This window comes from Meleagris gallopavo, chromosome 3, assembly GCF_000146605.3.
Source record: "Meleagris gallopavo isolate NT-WF06-2002-E0010 breed Aviagen turkey brand Nicholas breeding stock chromosome 3, Turkey_5.1, whole genome shotgun sequence".
Lineage (NCBI taxonomy): Eukaryota > Metazoa > Chordata > Aves > Galliformes > Phasianidae > Meleagris > Meleagris gallopavo.
The window spans coordinates 8680376-8698229 of NC_015013.2; the positions used below are offsets into that span (position 1 = coordinate 8680376).

Sequence of the window (17854 nt, forward strand, 5' to 3'; positions counted from 1 at the left end):
TTGAGATTTCCAGTAACCAAACAAAGAAATTCCTAGGAAATACGATGAGTTGCTTTACTGAAAAGGTATAAGACATGCAATTGCATTCATCACTACCCAGTAACTGGAGAAGAACAAAGACGATAGGGAAAGAACACTCAGTTAATCGGTCAAAAAAGAATAGAAACTCTTCTAAAAGAAAAAAAGTGAGTACTGAACTAATGAGGGCAAGGATAATGTGGATGGCTCACTCAAAACCACTCTGAAATAGAAATATTTCTTAGAAGCAGGACAACAGTAAACTAACACATCTGTGGAAGGGTCAGAAAAAGCATCTCAGCTGAAATTCAGAATAATGAACTAGAGCTACAAGCAGTGTCACTGGTGACTTAGAAAACAGAGTAAGATTTGGCAAAAAGGGCAAAGGATACCTAAGGAATATTTTCATTATCTCCTTTCCTTTCATCAGCCTGTGACCAAATTAAGGATTACCTATAGACTGAATTACCTTGAAAACTGAACTATAAAAGTAATCAGAAAGGATGGAGGCAAGGAATGCCCAGAAGATACCTGTAGGTCTGTAATCTTTTATATTAAGAAAAAAACAGGAAGTGATCCAAAGATATCCTTAGAGGTCTGAGAAGCGTTAAAAAGTAAATACAAAGAAATATACGTTTATCTAAGGCACCCAACATTCATTTCAAAAGAGATGCATCTGTTTTTTCTTTAGATGACTGGCTCACAACGTAGCAGAATGCTTCAGGAAGCCACATGAGGACATCACATCCATTTTTAAACGACTACAGCAAATTTAGAGTTCGTCACATGGAAAGTTTTATCACAAAATATTCACACTGATATTTTCAGTGTACTGTCAGTACAAATTATCAGTAATACACATTACCACAAACGTTCAATTACACTGAATATATGACTAGTTTCTTATTCATTGAATGGCCACAGAGGCATTCCTTAATACTGGATGTGCTACATCTACAACAGATGGTGGTACCTCAGCTGTTTGCATTTGATAACCTACCAGTAAAAGCATTCCTTTTATAAAAAAGAAGTTTCATAAAGGGAAGAAAGTTTCTCCTTCATATCTCCACAATAGTCTCCAAAAATGATGCTCTGTTCCACAGCAATTCATTCTACATTGAGGTCTGATTAATTCTACGCAACCAAAATTATGAAACAGAAAGCACCTGGCTTTAGTACCAATTTCCAGAAACAGGTATGCAGAAAGAAAAAGAATTTCCTGGAAGGTCATGTCCTTACGACACTCCAGGTAAAAACATGCTATAAAAACCAACAAACCACAATAACAGTAAGGGAGGAAAGCCCTCAACACAGGTAACTCAAGCCCCATTTCCTATGTGAGGCTCAACCATTCTGAAATGTGGCAAGCTGTTAGTGAGCATGGGCATGAGGAAGAATCCCTAAACAGCTTGAGCAAAGTAGCAGGGATGTCTCAGTTCGTAAGTACTACAATTAAGGCTAGAAAAGGTCTTTCACAATTAGGATCACAGATTGCCTGTTGGATGTATGAATGTCTTTTTTCACATATGTATGTGTATGAATGATGATATACATATGTATATGTATGAATGGATGTCTTTTTCACATAGTATACAGCAAAACAGCAGACTGAAATCACAGATTTAAGAGATTATTTCTGTGTTTCTTCTGACTGGTCAAGTACTAATTTCCCAGATATCATATGAATCAGCATCAAAATAAAAGCATGAAATTAATAAAGTACAAGGATGCAGCGTTTGATACAGTATATAGCCAAAAAAGGCATACAGGAAGCAGCAGGAGTTTCTGCTTTTAGCTGAACCACAAACAACCAAAACCAAAATAAACCCCAGAAGCCACCAACTCCTTTCCTACAGCTGCACTTGGCATACTCCTAACTTTTCAAGTATTTCTTAAACTGCTCTTTACAGCAAATGCTCATATTTCATTCACCAGGCTGCTGAAATATAAAGGTAGCACTCTTAATTAGAAAACCTACTGGATGGACAGACACAAGACAGAATTGATTTGAAACTCCAATTTTACCTCCTCATTTCTGATTATGGTACGATCAAAACCTACACCTATGTAAGCACACTGAGGCTCTTCTAAAAGAACACCCATTTCAGTGGTAAAAATGAATCAAGAGGTTGTTCTGGCCCCAATACTAAGTGACCTCTTCCAGCAGAACACCATCTGAATGGCTGAGATAGGGATCTTCATGACTTCATTTTTCATGCATTAGTCTCCAGGCAAAGGAGATGAAAGGTGGCAGAACATGCAACTGCATATGCACTGGGATCTAACAAGTATGAAGAACAGCACAGGGCCTGGCCAGAGATAAAGTGTTCAAATGCCACCTGGAGAATTTAAATGGTGCTCATAAAGATCGCTTACCGGATTTTTAGTCATTCTACTTGCTTAGAGGAAAAACAACTCCCCTGGGACTCCTTAAGAGCTGGATGTAGAAGAAAGCCAGAGAAGGATCCTGCTGATGCCAAAGTCTGTGGGGCCTCAGCGTTTTCTGATACGCATCGAGCAGCATTTCCTCCAGGTTGCAGGACGTGTGACCTTCATCCTCCTTCAGTGGCAAGCACAACCAATGCACTGCTAGCCCTGAGTTTGGATCGCTCAGCAAAAGCCCCAAAAAATCCAATGAACATCTCCTGTACTAAAAATCTTGCCTACAGACCAGCAAGGCAGAGAGGGGAAAAACCTAAATAATTTTAGCAAGTAGGCTTGCATTATTTACATCTCCTTCTTGCTGGGTTTATAATAGCTTAACTCAGAGGATTTCCTTTTCACTGACACAGACCTAACCTGAAAAGGAAGCACTGACGCTTTTCAAGCAGACAAATACTGAGTGACAAACATTCTTGTCTTCAAGGGCTGGATCCACAGGGCAGCGGCACAGAATGGCAGCACAGCAGGGAAGCCCTGAAGGGCAGATTTCTTCCCTGACACATGAGCAGAGCACGGCTGCTGCTGAGAAACACGAATGACCTTAATGCTTCTTGGTGTAGGCACCTACCCTGGTGTGACACACATCCCAGCAGGAGGACTGCTCAGTGGGGTCCAGACTGACTGCACAGAGAGCAGCTCTTCCCATCTCACATAGCAGAGATGGAAATGCTCTGGGAGGCGTGCTGCCTTTCTCTCCTGCCCTCCTGATCCCCCAGCAGCAGCGTGTCAGTTCTGCAATCCCTGCTCACAAGCGCAGTCCCACTGCAAGGAGCAGGGCTGCTTGAGCAAGTAGCTGCTACTCAAAATCTGTCACCTTCACACTTGGCATAAAGCTTCCAACTCTCAGAATTACCAGTTTCTGGTGATTCATGTAACAAAGCAGTCTGTGCAGCATCAAGATAAAAATGCCTCCTCGCAGTGAAACAAGCAGCAAAAAGCTCTGCATATTCCCAGATCTGAGTTACAGGTATTCTTCTTCCCTTCTTTCTGCCCCATCATCTTTTTTGTTTTTCTAATTATTATTACTCGTATTTAAATGTTCATGTTGTGTTAAGTCAAAGTAACTGTCAATTGCAAATCTGATAATAAAAAATGATCTTTTTCTTTTAGTTATTGTCCATTGTAGACACTTTAGAAAATAAGTTGTTCTATGAACACCACTGCAGCAGCACATTATTCTTTTTCTTATCTTCTACTTTTACAATGCTGTTTTAAAAATTTTAATTATTAATTACCAGTAGTTACTTAAATTGCACATCCGTCTTACTTCAGATGCAGTATCATCTCATGCTTTGCACTGCACCACTAACTTTAGTCTCCATGAGAAGGAGTTCCTAAGTAAGAAGGGAAATGCAGGCACTCCAGTTTCACCTTCATCTTTTTCAAGAGTGCAGAATATTTGGCTTTTCTATTTCTTGGCATTTAAGATGCTACTACTAGGTCTCCTGCTGCCTTGTTAACTGCCAGATAATGCATCATCTGACAGTCATTAGCACTTTAAGAAAACCTGCAGGAATTCTGACCTCCGCTATTTTAATGTATTAAATTAATTTTGGAACCCAAACACCTTGAAAGTCTGGTTTGAACACAGAAGAGGCTAAAGACAGAACACAGTCCGTATTTCATAGCCTGGGTTTGTTCATCAGACCCTTCAAGGACATAGCCATTTGGGTAAGATTCCTTTCCCATCCCTTCATATCCTTCTACCAGCAAACTCCATGTCCCAGTAGCCATTCCAGTTCAGATCTATGGCAGCAAAAAGACAAGAAATGGATGTGAACAAGTCAAGACTGTCATATTTTCTCTTGCTTTTCTCTCAGATTCTGACAAACAGACCAACAGCCATCATGTTGAGAACCCCAAGACATAAGCAAGCTACAAGAAAAGCATGCAATTAATAAAACTACATGCAGGTCAGCCACTGAAAAGCAATGTAGAATTAGGGAGTAAACTGGGCTTTTTCATAGGATTTTCAAAGTCCATACACCAAAGTAAACTCTCCATCACACTAGGGCTGAACAGAGTTTCTCAGTACTGGGTAGCAAGCTCTGACTGAAATAACAGGCCCTATATCAGGAAAACAACTCACTAGCTTTGCATGTATTTCTGATATGCTTTTTGCTGGGAGCTCACTGATTCTTTGGACATCATGTGCATCACGTTATTCTGAAAAATACAGAACCAGTGAAATCAACCTCCATCACTGCTGCCAGTGCCTGGCAAGACGGCTCTATAAGAATCAAAATCCTGTTTAAAACTTCCAGGCTCTTGATTTGCCTAGTGAAATGTACCCACCTGCTAGCTGTTACATCTATTTCTCATTCCTCTCCTCAAATGCAGAAGACTCAATGCTCTGAAGACGAGTCAACATTGAAAGAATCACTCTGCACCCCAAATGATCAAAATAAAAGCATTTATATGACTTCTGTAAACTTTGCCCATTATTTCTCTGATTTTCTGATGAGCATAGCCAATGTGTTCTGCAATGACTGAAGAACTGCAGCAGTCACGTACCTCTGATTTGTCTATTCTTTTGACACTACAGAGAGCAAAAGCTCAGATCTGATGAACTGCTGCTCCAATTCAGTGCATCCATTACTTTGTATTAACTGCAGAGACTACAGCTAACTCAGCAGTGTCTATTAATATTTCAATATAGTTAATTAATACTTATCTGCTAGGACTTATGGGGTGAGAAATACAGGTTTTTTTCCTTGCTGTTGTACTAGTGTACCAACACAACGATATATATAGCATACCAGTGTCCTCACTGGCCCAGAAAAGTCTACTTATAGGGCAAGCACTGTGAGGTCAGCCACAAATTACTTTCCACAGGGTATCCTGAGGACAGTAGTAAGGCTATAGCAGGTAGCATCTCCTGCTATATAGTTTTTCTTAGACAGAAATATAGACATTTCTAGAACGTGTCTGATTGACCATGCATGCTCTGTGGAGAAGCTCTTTGAACATACAGAAAAGTACATAGACTTACAAATGTCCAGAGGCAGGCTTAGTCTATTGCTCAGATGGGCTTGCTTCACATCTGGAGATCCCTGGCAAACGTTTTGCAGACTTGGATTCCTTCCCCGCAGAGAAGCTGTGTTTGGGCAGAAACAAGAAGAAACCTGGCACATCTGACAACTGTAAGCCATGGAGATATTCAGAGGCTGTATGAGCCAGCAGCCCAAGTGAGGGGGGAGAGACTATGCAAACATTAATGGTGTGCTGTGATTAGGGATCTGGGGAACACTCCTGCCTTCCTAAAGCTGTACATGTGTCCCAGGCACACCACTGCCATGCACTAAGGTGCACATCAGACACGTGTCTGTGGCTCTGGTTTCCAGGAGGCTGATCTATGCAAACACAGTACCTAGGGAACTATCTCAGTCTGAAGGCAACACAGAATCTAACAGCTGCAAGGATGTTTCTTTATTAAATGATTGCATTTTGATGACTATCCAAACAAGAAAAACAGCAGTACTTGAGAATGAAAAACATCATTTAAAGAGCTGTAACTCCCTTCTCCAGTAGCCCATTTCAAGCCAAGTAACAATCAGCTTCAATGGCACTTTGTTTCACGACATGATTTTCATCCATCAAATTGGCTTTACGCCTCTCAGCATTGATGTGGACATCCTCTCTTTCACCTTAAACAGGAATGCTTCCTTAGGCCCAAGTGAAAATGAGGGTGCAAGAAGGGAAACACAAGGCCCTAGCATGTTAATTCGCCTTTTAAAGAAAGATTCAGGAACATTCTTCTGCTGTTAACGGTGAACCAAGACACATCAGTGCTTTCCTAAAGTAGATCCTTTCACAGTCGTAATAGGACAAACCAGGAGAAGGCTAAGAAACTCAGCTTAGCCATGATACAGCATTTCTTTCTTTTCCATGGCCAATTACTGTAACAGAACTGTTTTTGTATCTATTTGAAGAAGGATGTGCTAATGGTGATCTATACAGACCTGTGTTATCTATGTAATACAAGCTCACATTGCAGCAAATTTAAGCACTAATCACAACGATCAGCACACTGAAGCTCCTCTAAGACATGCTTCACTATCTTCCTCAAAAGCCATTTCAAATATCCTGCAGCAATTACACCCTTTAGGGAGGGGAATTGAATACAGCCACCTAGTTACAGTTGTACCAGTGAACTTTAATTACTCTGCAACCCTTTAAAAGCTGTTTTGGGAGAGTCATGCAATGTAAAAGGTAACCAGAGCTTCAGGTAACTGTTTAGTATCCACTGGGAACCAGGAACTGTACTGTATAAAAGGGCCTATGGATACAAGTATAATTTAAACAAATAGGAAAGCAGTCCGATGAGCTCTTTAGAATTTTCTTTTGTTTTCAAGCCCCATAAACTACTTAAAATTGTATTAAAAATAAGTCTATTTGCCCCTTTTTGGTATCCTTTTCCTGGGAGGAAAAGGAGGACAAAAAAGAGTGAAAAAACTTTGAAAAGCATTGCTTTTATTTAATTTTTGAAGCTGCCAGAAAAAAGTTCCTAAGGTGAGGAGCACATGCATACAAACCTATCACCATAACCCTCAATGGGCAAATCATGCAAGTGTAGTGACAGGATATTGCAATGAGATAAGTTTCTTTGCACAAGATTTAAACCTTTGCTCTGAGGCCAAAGTGGTTTCAGGGTATTGTAGAGTCAGTAGATAAAAGAGTTGAAAAAGCACTGGCTTTTATCATCACATCCTTAGCCAATATGAAGAAAAATACTGAGAAGCTCTGTTACAAATAACTGCTATTTCTTCAATCTCAAAAGAAGGATGACTACAATGAAGTTTTCAGAAGGAAGGGTGCTTAGTTTGGGGGGAGCATCTACTCTACTACACAGAATTAAGGCAGGAGATTCCCAAGGGAAACAGAAAGTATCATCAGAGGACTTTGTCAGCAGCAAGTGGTGGGCACTCAGGTTTTAGTTTATAGAGGAGAATAAAAGCTTTTTATGAAGGTACATAAATACCTGCACATTTGTGCCACAAGATACAAAAGATCTAGCAAGAAAAGGTATCTTTGACTCAGATATAATACTCTGTATACAGACTTATAGAAGCTAAATAACAAAAATACAATCCTCTGTATCAAAAATAAAACCCAATAAGTAGGGGAAAAATACACCAAACAACAAAAAAAATCCCAACACATTCAATTCTAGCACAAAGAAACATCTTTCCTCTGTCCACTCTTCTTTTCACGGAAGGAAACATATCTTAATGACTACATTCACTTTGCCCTTTCTTCCCTTTCTCCATGTATACAGAGGCTTCTCAGAAAAAATGTATTGATCCCTTCCAAAACTTGGAGAGGGAAAAACTAAGTAAAACTACAGAGCTCGCTTAGTCAGTTCATTGTGATTAGAGAAACACACAGCACACGTTCACCACCACTCTCACTCTTTCTGTCTGCGTGATTTCTAGGTGTTCTGAGGCTCTGTCTCGTGGAAAGGACATACACACTGGCTGGGGATGACTTTTCCTGGCACACTTGAAGACAGAATAAGGACAACAGGTATGTTCTTGTCTTTTCATTGAATGACACGTTACTTAAGAGGTCACGCTGTAAGCAGGAGCAATCATAATAGCAATATTCTTCTCCACCAGTAAAACAAACAGATGAGGGACATCTTTATGTACAGCCCTGGGTCTCCTAAGATTTCACCACTAGCTAAACCAAGGTATGAGAGAAGATCTAAGCTACCAAGAACACCTTCTTGGAGATTCAACCTATATTTCCTTGCTTAAAGCACTTTAAACTTCTGCTCAGATTCAATATAAAATTCTAAAGTGGATAAAACACCAAGTTCTCAAAAGCAAGCCTTTCATAACAACCCATTCAACCAAGGAAGCTGCATGTACAGTGATGGCTATGGCACAAACAGTTCTGCTGCATGCATAAACCTAATCCATCAGTTTCACACAAGTGAACAATGAAGGTCACTTGTTCCAGTATAGCAGCAAAAAGTTACATGGGACTTCAGATGTCCTAAATGATGGATTTTACTATGCCTAATCCTGTTACCACACCTACTGCCTTGCTATATGCTTCTATATCTTGCTGACAGTAATCTTTTTCTTTCTCTTACAAGCCTTAATGAAAGCTAAGTATCTCTTCATTCACTACACTGATACAGCTGGTAAGACTTCACTTTAGCAGACAGAGGGAAGAAAGGAGTTTAAAAGCAGAATGTATCTCTGAAGAGACAAGCAAACAAAGGTCCTGCATTCAGCTCCCTCTCAGCATAAAGCACTACTACCTAATATTGCAGTTGGCTACACGTACAGAAACACAACCTTAAACACCTCCAAGGAGGAAGCAGCTAACACAGCCTCTGACCTGTCTTCCTGTGACTGACGTGGGTAATTGCAAGAGCAAATACCTCGCTGGTCAGGAGCGATCCTTCCACTGCCCTCTAGAAGCCTTTTCCACTGGTGGCAGATGGTCCCTGTGCACTCCTGAGGCTGCTGACACACATCCGTAGGTACATCTGGGGCCACTTTGGGGGCACCTGCTAAGAACTTGCTTCTGTTGCCTCAGACAGCATTAACTGGCAGCAGCTAAGTTTAGCCTTGCCAATTCTTACTGACATCCCATGCCCTCTTTCACCTTAATCTTGGTGACTCTTTCCCCTCGTTTCCTACTATTATGCCATAAAACATGTTAACAAAAAGCTGTATTCCATCTACATAATGATATTTCCCGACCAAACAGTTTTATTGCTCTCCCTTTGGGTCTCCTTAGCACTGTCAGAGCTGTTAGATGCACTGCTTCCAGGGGGAAAAGCTTTCAAGGTCTGACCCCAAGGTTATTAACTGATGCCTATGTTTTCTTTAAAAAAATAAATAAATATAGGCATTATTAATAAATGAATTTGTTCCTAAAAATATCATTTGTAGCAACCTTATTGAATTCATTCTACAAAATGGTTTGTTCAGAGCTTTGAGATAAGGCTGATTTACAATTCAGTCCTTCCTAATTTCTCTTTTTGCCTCTCAATCATATGTGACTACTTTGCAGGTTATTTGTTAATCCCATCTCATTTTTATATTATTTTTGAAATGTTCCAAGATTCTGCCACGCTTCCACATAGAGAAAATTAAAACAGCCAATTGTTTTCTACTTATTTTTAGCCTTTTTGACCTACTACATAATTGTGATAACTCTGAGACAAACTATAAAAGTTTTTTGAAAAGTTAATCACATCAGTGATCTACAAAGAGCCTTTATGTGTAGCGTAAGCCATAAGAAATAGGTGCTGATGAGACAGTGATAAGACAAATTAAATCGTTCACGAATGCCTAAACATGCCAAATTTCTTTAATCAGCGACTACTTACAAGCAGCTTAATTCAGCTTATTTGTAGCTCTTCATGTCAGTATTTTCAATAAACTCCTTTGTCTACGAACCAAAGAGCACTCACAAAGCAGAGAGCAGGATCAATTGCTCTAAGGAATTATTGCTTGCCAATAATCAGGGAAGCACCTTGTACATTATATAGCTCCTTATCAGAGATCCTAAGAACACAGAGTGACCATTTAAAGCCCAATGCATATATGGCAACTCAGCACAGACTTCAAGAAACTGCACACTCACATGATGATGCTGCCAGCCCATGCAGCCCTGATAAATACACACAAATGAAAAAGATGGCAGAGAAATAGGGGAAGCTGAGGGCACGACATGGGATCTCTTCACAATGGGTCAGTAGAGCACAGAGCATGCAACAAAGCCTTCATACTCACACACTTTCAAACCTGAAACAGAACATAGTGGAAAGCTATTCTCATGTCCATCAGTAGGTTCCTCACCACTTCTAACACATCTTTTTTTTTTTCCCACAAGACAGAAAGGACATACAGGCAGACAAAAGTCACACAGAAACAGATTCTGCCCAGTGAGGGGCATGAAGCTTGCAACAAGCACTTGCTATTTCCAACGCTCTTGCAAAGAATTAGATTTAGCCTTGATGAAAATTCCTCTTCCACTTTAATAATATATCAAGTATTTAATTTGCTTATAAACTATTAAGCAGATATCTCTCTGTCCAAGTACTGTTAGCACTAATCATAAAAATCATATTGCGCTATAAATTATGCATAGATATTCTGGTTAGCTGGAACATGTGCTGCAGTCATTACCCATCATAGTTAAAATGGCATGTGTCCATACGGTATATCAACATGAAAACACTTGTCAGATACTTCCCATCCCTTATGTACTTCATAACCAGCATAAAACCACAGACAGTCTGGAGTGTTGAAGAAACACTCATGTTATCTTCCAGTTTTGCTTCCCTGTTTTCTTGCTGAATTTGCTACTCAATAAAAGTTGTCTTTGGGCATCACCTTCATTTTGTTTCTTACAGGTTAAATTTAAGTTTCAAGGAATGAAAGTTCTCATGACATCATTTTCCAAAGCCTGCAGTAATGGCAATAATTACCTTCTTTCAAGTATTCAATAACATCAGTTCTATAACGACACCTAGGGAAGACAGCCATGTAGGGCCTTAGCATATCAATGTAAAATAAGACCATCAAAGCACTCTAAGAAAAATCAATAGAATTGCGGGGTTATAAATGGTGAACTGCAAACAATTTTATCTTAAAAATGTTCTGAATGAAGAGAAAAATTTGAGATGGCCTTATTAACAAGCTGTATTATCATATAAAACAAACTAATATAATTAAAATGGTGCAACTGACACTTTTTGCACCACAGGAGATGCACCATTCCAACTGTTCACCAGAAAGAAAGGACAAATGCAGACAAGTACAATATTCCGCACTGATACCATGGTCTGAAGCACAAGAAGCAACTGTTAATAACATGAGATTTCATTAGCATTGAAACTTCTGAATTTCTGAATATTATCTGAAAGCAGTTCTGGACATTCTGCACCAACTACTTCTGTCATACTGCAAAATCTTACAAACTTTAACAGTAGTTCTGATGGCATTATTACTTACATGTCTAGCTGTGAGTATAACTGTCAGTAGTCCCAATGAAACCAATTAGTTGACTCAGAGTAATTAAGCATTAGAGCTAATTATACCTGTTACTGGGAAATAGGCCTTTTCTTTTCACTAGATTGTAATGCTAATATTACAGAGTTAGGATTGCTGGTTCTGACAATTTAGAAATCTAAAATCTAAAGTTTTAGAAAACGTGTTTTCCTTAAAGTCCTAGCTCCACTATGAAAACTACAACTCCTGATGAAATGAGAAAGAATAAAAGATTTTGCAGTCTCTCATCTTGCAGGAACAAACTAGATTATATTAACAACCTTATCAAGCAAAAGGCAAATATAAAGAGAACGTTTTACTCCAGTGAATTCTATGATACTGATATCCAAGAAGAACTGGGTTACCAACAAAGCTCTACAGCAGCCTTACAATTGTATCTAATGCAGACAGTTGTAAAATGCATCAGATCTGCATATCTTGCCCCAGAAGAAAACCTGCACCTTCCTTCTATCTCTTGCCACAGTTATTCCACAGCTATGTCAGTGCTGGAGACTGCATTGGTGTTGGCTGCCTCCAAAGCCAAGTACAAGACTGAAGAAGCTCAGTTGTAGTTATGACCTCTCAAAACAAACCATTTGCCTGATACATACAGTGTTGATCCTGAGGCATTTTCAGCAACTTCATCTAGTCCTGGAAAGGGATGTCTGTCTCAAATGGCTTATTCTTGTTGTACAATGTGTGGAGTGTGTCTTAAAGACTTGCTTTCACAGGTGTGCACTCTTTCTGGATTTGGCAAAATAAAGGATGGGTACAGATTTGGTCTCTAGTTGTGCTGCAACATAAGCAGCTTGGAGGCTAATGGTCATAATTCAATCAAAACAAAGTGCAGATGTGAATTTTGGTAACATAAAGCCTGATTACAGAACAGACCAGCTGTTCAAACCCCTTCAGACAGGTATTCAGAAATGCTTTGTCAAAAATCAGTGAAACAACTTCATAAGTACAGGAGAATCTCCATGACAATAATCTGAGGGAGTGATTAGAACAGAGAAAGAAGGTGGAATTTTTCCAAGCATGCATTTTTACTAATCTCTCTCCAAAAAGAAATAAAACATCCCACACACATCACAAAGCCTACTACTGCATGTTTCTTCCCTGTTCTCCTAAGTCCAATCTTTCCTATCTGAAATCATGAGCCCACCATAATTTGGATGTCTTTTTAAAAATACAAATATACACTTCACATTACCCCTTAAACATAATTCCTAATCCCATAAATTCAAAGTAGGCTAAATTCCTAATTATTCCAATCATTAAACCACATAGAATACTTTATTATAGGTAGACACAAACATACACTGAATAAACAGAAACAAAAAAACACAACTCAAAAAACATTTAACATGACTAGAGAGACAATTGTGTTAGTGTACTAAATCATACATAAGGGTGACCAGAGGCAAACTGAGAAACAGATTTTTAAACAAAACGTTGAGTTTTAGGGGAAAAAAACAGAAATAGGTGGGATGGAGATTCCTGTAGAAAATCCAGCTAAGTCACTTAATTTTGTTTTCACTTTCTTAGACTTTACCCATCTCAGTGAGCTCTATAAATGTTTAATAAAATACAACCTGCTCCTTGCTCACTAAAGAAAAATGTACTATATTATAGATAAATCAACAGATGAGGCTAAGATGCATGACATTATCATTCTATTAGAAAAGAAAATTGTGCATCATTTTGCCCTCTGAAAAGTACTCAGTACAGCTCTAAAGCTATATGATGGAATTAATATAGCAGTACCAATAATAACAGTGAGACAACCTACCACAAAGGCTGTAAGAAGCTCTACAGCCCAAAAAGACTGCCAAAAGTGTCAGGACAGTAAAAATGGAAGAAATTTTTTATTTGAACTTTGTGCTCAGCTCAGACTGGGGAAGTTCTTGTGTCTGAAACACTCAACCTCTCTCTCAGTTTTTTTGTGTTCAGGCTCTCTCACACCAGCCATGCATCACAGAAACAACCAGGAACATTTCCCAGCTCACTAACATTTGTCTTAGCCATTCAGCTGTTTCTGCCAGGATCCTCCTCCCCCTTTACACCTTGTGAATTAATTCTCCTTGCAGTAGCACTAACACAGGCTGATGCTGCTGTTTGGAGTTGTTTTTTTCCCCCAAAATGAGTTAATCATCACTGCTTTAAACAGCATTGAGCTGACTTGCCTTTCTAGATGCAAGAATCTTTCTTCCCTCCGCATGGCAAAACTGTGCAGAGCCACTCAGTCCCTTTCCTCTCAGCTTTGCTTTCCCAGAACACATCCCAGGAGAACATGTGATTCCATACAAAGAGATGAAACCGAGTTTTCATCAGTGAAGGGAAGCAGAGACGTTTATTTCTATAGTCTGGCTCAGATCCCTGGTTGAAATCTATAAATGACTTAGATCACTTGAGGATCCAGACATTGGGTGAGACCTCTGAGAGACTTCAGTGCACCTGAAATGTGTGCTGTGCCTCAGGATGGACTGAGCCAGTGGGCTCTGGAGCTAGCACTGCCTGCAACAGCTCCACTAGCCTGTTCTTTCAGTACCTGTCTCCCTGCTCCCCCGTACTAATCCCTACCCCTGCATCCCTCTGACCTTGGGTTTCCATTCAGTTGCATCACTGGCCCATGCTTTTGAGTCTAAGGTGGGAAGATGTTAAAATTCAAGAGCTCCCCTCTCCTTGTTGTACAGCACAGAGGCTAAATATGTTCCTTCATAAGGAACCCTCTTGGCTGACCAAGTACAGATACTGCAGTCATTCTTCCTTTATACCATCACCAAGGCACTGGCTTTCTTTCTCCCCCAAGTTTACATTCCCAGTTAAATTCTAAGTAGACAACCAACCTTGTTTAAGTGAAGACTGACACTTGGTGACCTCCCTGAAGACAGATAAGGTAAAGATGGCTTCTTGCTCCCTTAACAAGAAATCTCTCTAACATCAGCACTGCAATGGATTGTAGTACAAATCTTACTTTTCAGCTAGGAAAAAAGTATCTGTCTGTATATAGAAGAAAACTTGGTCGGATCAGCTCAAGATAATACTGTCCCCTGCAGCCCACAGATATGATATAAAGGGGATGGCAGAAGACAAACACACGTATTGGATCATTTAGTGAGAGTTGTAAGTGGTCTACTTCCTTATCACTCACTACCTCTGCTAATTCATAAAGCTTGAAAGTTGCCTACCATGCACTGTCACTGTAAACCTAGAATATTTCACAACAAGAGGAATAGAAATAGGTCAAAGCCTCTAAAAACACATTAGCTACTCAGATGGAACAGTCTCAGGAGAGAGATGATGCCATTGAACAGTTGTCACAGATGGAGGCTCAAGTTTTCAGAAGCAATTTGGGATTAGTTTATAGGTGCCTGAATAAGAAGGTTAGAAAGAAAAATTGAAATTTGATGTTAGGAAGACGTGGAATAAAAGCCAAAGCTTCACGTTAAGAGATGGAGCCATACCAGACTGCTAAACAAAATAAAGAAAACAAAAGATGGCTACTCAAAAGCAAGAGAGCATTTCACATTCCTCTAGTGTGGCAATGGAGGAAGTCTTTCAGAAAATTAAAAAAATCATTTTTGTACGTGGACTGATTCATTATCAACTATGAAAAAAGAATTTGTATCTGTCTATATTTTTATTATGTTACGCAGCCACATTAGTTTCAGCAGAAGAGGTAATCTAAATCCTTTGGGAAACATTATCCTCTTGATATGAGCACATAACTCAGATTAATAGGATTTGCATATGTATAGTAGTAAGGAAAATAACCCTGAGTTTGGAAAACAGCTTTGTATTTTAAACAGATTGGGAAGACCAGCAAAAATATATACTGGGGACAAATAATTGAACAGCATTTTTAACTCATGCTAGGTGATAATTGCAAGTTAATTGAGCAATATTTAGAAATGAACAAAATAAGCTAGGATATTTTGGACAATCAAAGCAAAACTGTAAATACGTTCTGAAGAGAAGGGCAGACAAAATTTGCATTGCTAATCACTTTTTTTTACAGTGCCAACCAAATCTTTGCTTTCCCCAAATTGACTCTGTATGCAATCTCTCAGTTGTTCAACAATATAGATAACAACAGTAATGGTATAATTATAACTTACAGCAGAAGTAGATAAAAACCTGCTACTTCTTAACCAGTGATTGTAATTAAGAGTGGAGAAGGGTAGTATTCACTTATTCTGCTCATGTTTCATTAATAAAGGGGGATTTTAAGTTCCAATACAGGAAAGCAGCTGCGTGCTGCATCCCAGCCCTGACCATGTCCTGAAAGAAGACAATGAACTGGGCAGTGCGAGCCGATGTGTAGCAGCTGTAGGAAAAAAAATACGTCTGTAAGCAGTGGTTGAGCAGCAGCCACAGCTACGGAATGCATTACGTGGAAAACAAGTGATCAGCACATAAGGCAGAGGTTATTTCCTGTGCCCCACGTGTCACCTTACTTTCGTTCAGACAGAGAACAAAGCATCGCTTCCTTTCCACTCTCTTCCCCTGCACAAGCATGGGAGCACACGTACGTTGGAGTGCATCGCCAGGTAACCCACGGGAGAGCCGGACACGGCGAGAGCCGCCACCTCCCCGCCGCGGAGCCGCTTCAGCACCGCGGGCGGCGGACAGCTCCCAGACACGTGTTCCGCCCGCAGCCGCAAAGAACGCGGAGAGACCTCCAGGACCCCCAGCAGTAAGGCTCCAATCCGACGTCCAAACCCTACATCGAGCAGCAAGATCACGCTAAAGTGGCTCAACAAGATGCCCAGCACCTGTTTCCTTAAAATACAGAGTCTTTGCATTCAGGGTGCATGGCTCGTGCTTTCTGCAGAACCACGGGAGTAAATCCAAAAGCTCAGAAATGAAGTGGGCACCGCTGGCATGTTTTGCTTACTTTGGCTCACTCACTCAATGCTGGTTGCTAAGCAAATCTTTTTTTCTTTAAGCTCCAAACTACTCACTGACAGATGGATTAATGAAAACACACGCTTGCACTGCTTAACACACTTTTCATTTATATTTCTTGATAAACCGACACTACTTTTAATAATTTCTTTTAAAGGAATTCCACCTCTTAAAGTAAAGATGTAAATTCAAGTGAGGAGAGGAAAGCAGAGGAACAGAAAGAAGCTAAATGTAATCATCACATTTTCCAGTGGATTGCAGAAAAGAGGCACCTAGAGACTTGAGAGCCCTTGGGGACTTGTAGTAAAGACAGCACGCTTGGCTCAGCATAGAGATGTGAGGCACCAGGTGACCTGAAGGAGTCTTGCTCTTAACTGGTTTATCTATTTATAACTACATGACATAGTATTATTACCTGTGACAGCGCAAGCCAACACAGGAGTATTTCAGCAGTCCAATAAACACATGCAGCCTCGCACAATTTACATCTTACACACAGCATTGCTCTTTGTGTTTTCAATCCTCCTAGACCTAAGACCTGGTTTCTGACACTGTACTCCAGTCTGTGCCCTGAAATGTCACTAACTTGCCACAGCTTGGTGTGTCTTTGAGAAGTCACCATCAGAGAGAAATAATGACCCGCTGCACAACGCAGCCAACTGTTCTGTCAATGGTACAACCAAACCACACATTACCCATTACCAAGGGTGTAATTACAACAAGGATGACAGGAGGGGGAGGGGAATCTCCTCCATCACCCAACAGAGAAGACACATCTCTTTTCTGTCATCTCCAACTTTCAGCCAGCTGAAAGGGGGAGGAGGCACAGGGAGCCTGCAGCATGGAAAGAAGCAACCATGGCAGCTCTTTGCCCCTCTTAAGGAGCTGACAGGCTGAGCTGAAAGAGGGAGCTGCACCAAAGCACACTGGACAGGGAGGCTGTTCCATCTGCTGCTGGGACACAAGGCTGCAGCAGGGCTTCCCAGCTATCAATCCTCCCTCACACCCTGACAAACAGGGGAAGTTCGGTGCGGTACAGAAAGCCAACAGAAAGTACTTTCTTCTTTCTTTGTGTCAGAGAACAAATCAGTTTGGGTGCAGTTTACTGTTCAGCCCATAAGGGATGAAAAGGTCGGAGGAGGGAAACAGCAGGGCCTAGCACCTGGGAAAGCACCATGTGCAGTACGAGCTGGTGGGACAGCCAAAACCTAAGGTGCTATGAGGTGACTGCGAGGAAGGGGCAGAGGTAGAGGAGCAAGAGGCTGAGCAGGGAGGCTAGTCCTAAAGCATATGAGCGGGGAAGCGGGAAGGAGGAAGCGAATTTGGGGAGCCAGAGGTAGACCAGCAAGCGGTGGAGCGCGCACAACTCGAGAGCGACGAAAAGCAACGGCGAGACAATGGCAGATTTCAGGAGAGCAGGTGGGCAAGGCGGGGACGGCCGCCCCGGCACTTCGCGGGGCCAACCGCAG

The 17854-nt window shown here is 40.6% G+C and overlaps 1 protein-coding gene across 1 annotated transcript in view; it reads right to left on the minus strand.

Annotated features, from left to right (window-relative positions):
- Positions 1-5576, minus strand: part of PHACTR1 (phosphatase and actin regulator 1) — a 262086-nt gene extending 256510 nt beyond the window's left edge. The window contains exon 1 of the mRNA XM_031552743.1: positions 5453-5576. The gene's annotated coding sequence lies outside the window, so the exon portion shown is untranslated. The remainder of the gene's footprint in view (positions 1-5452) is intronic.
- Positions 5577-17854: the final 12278 nt, after the last annotated feature.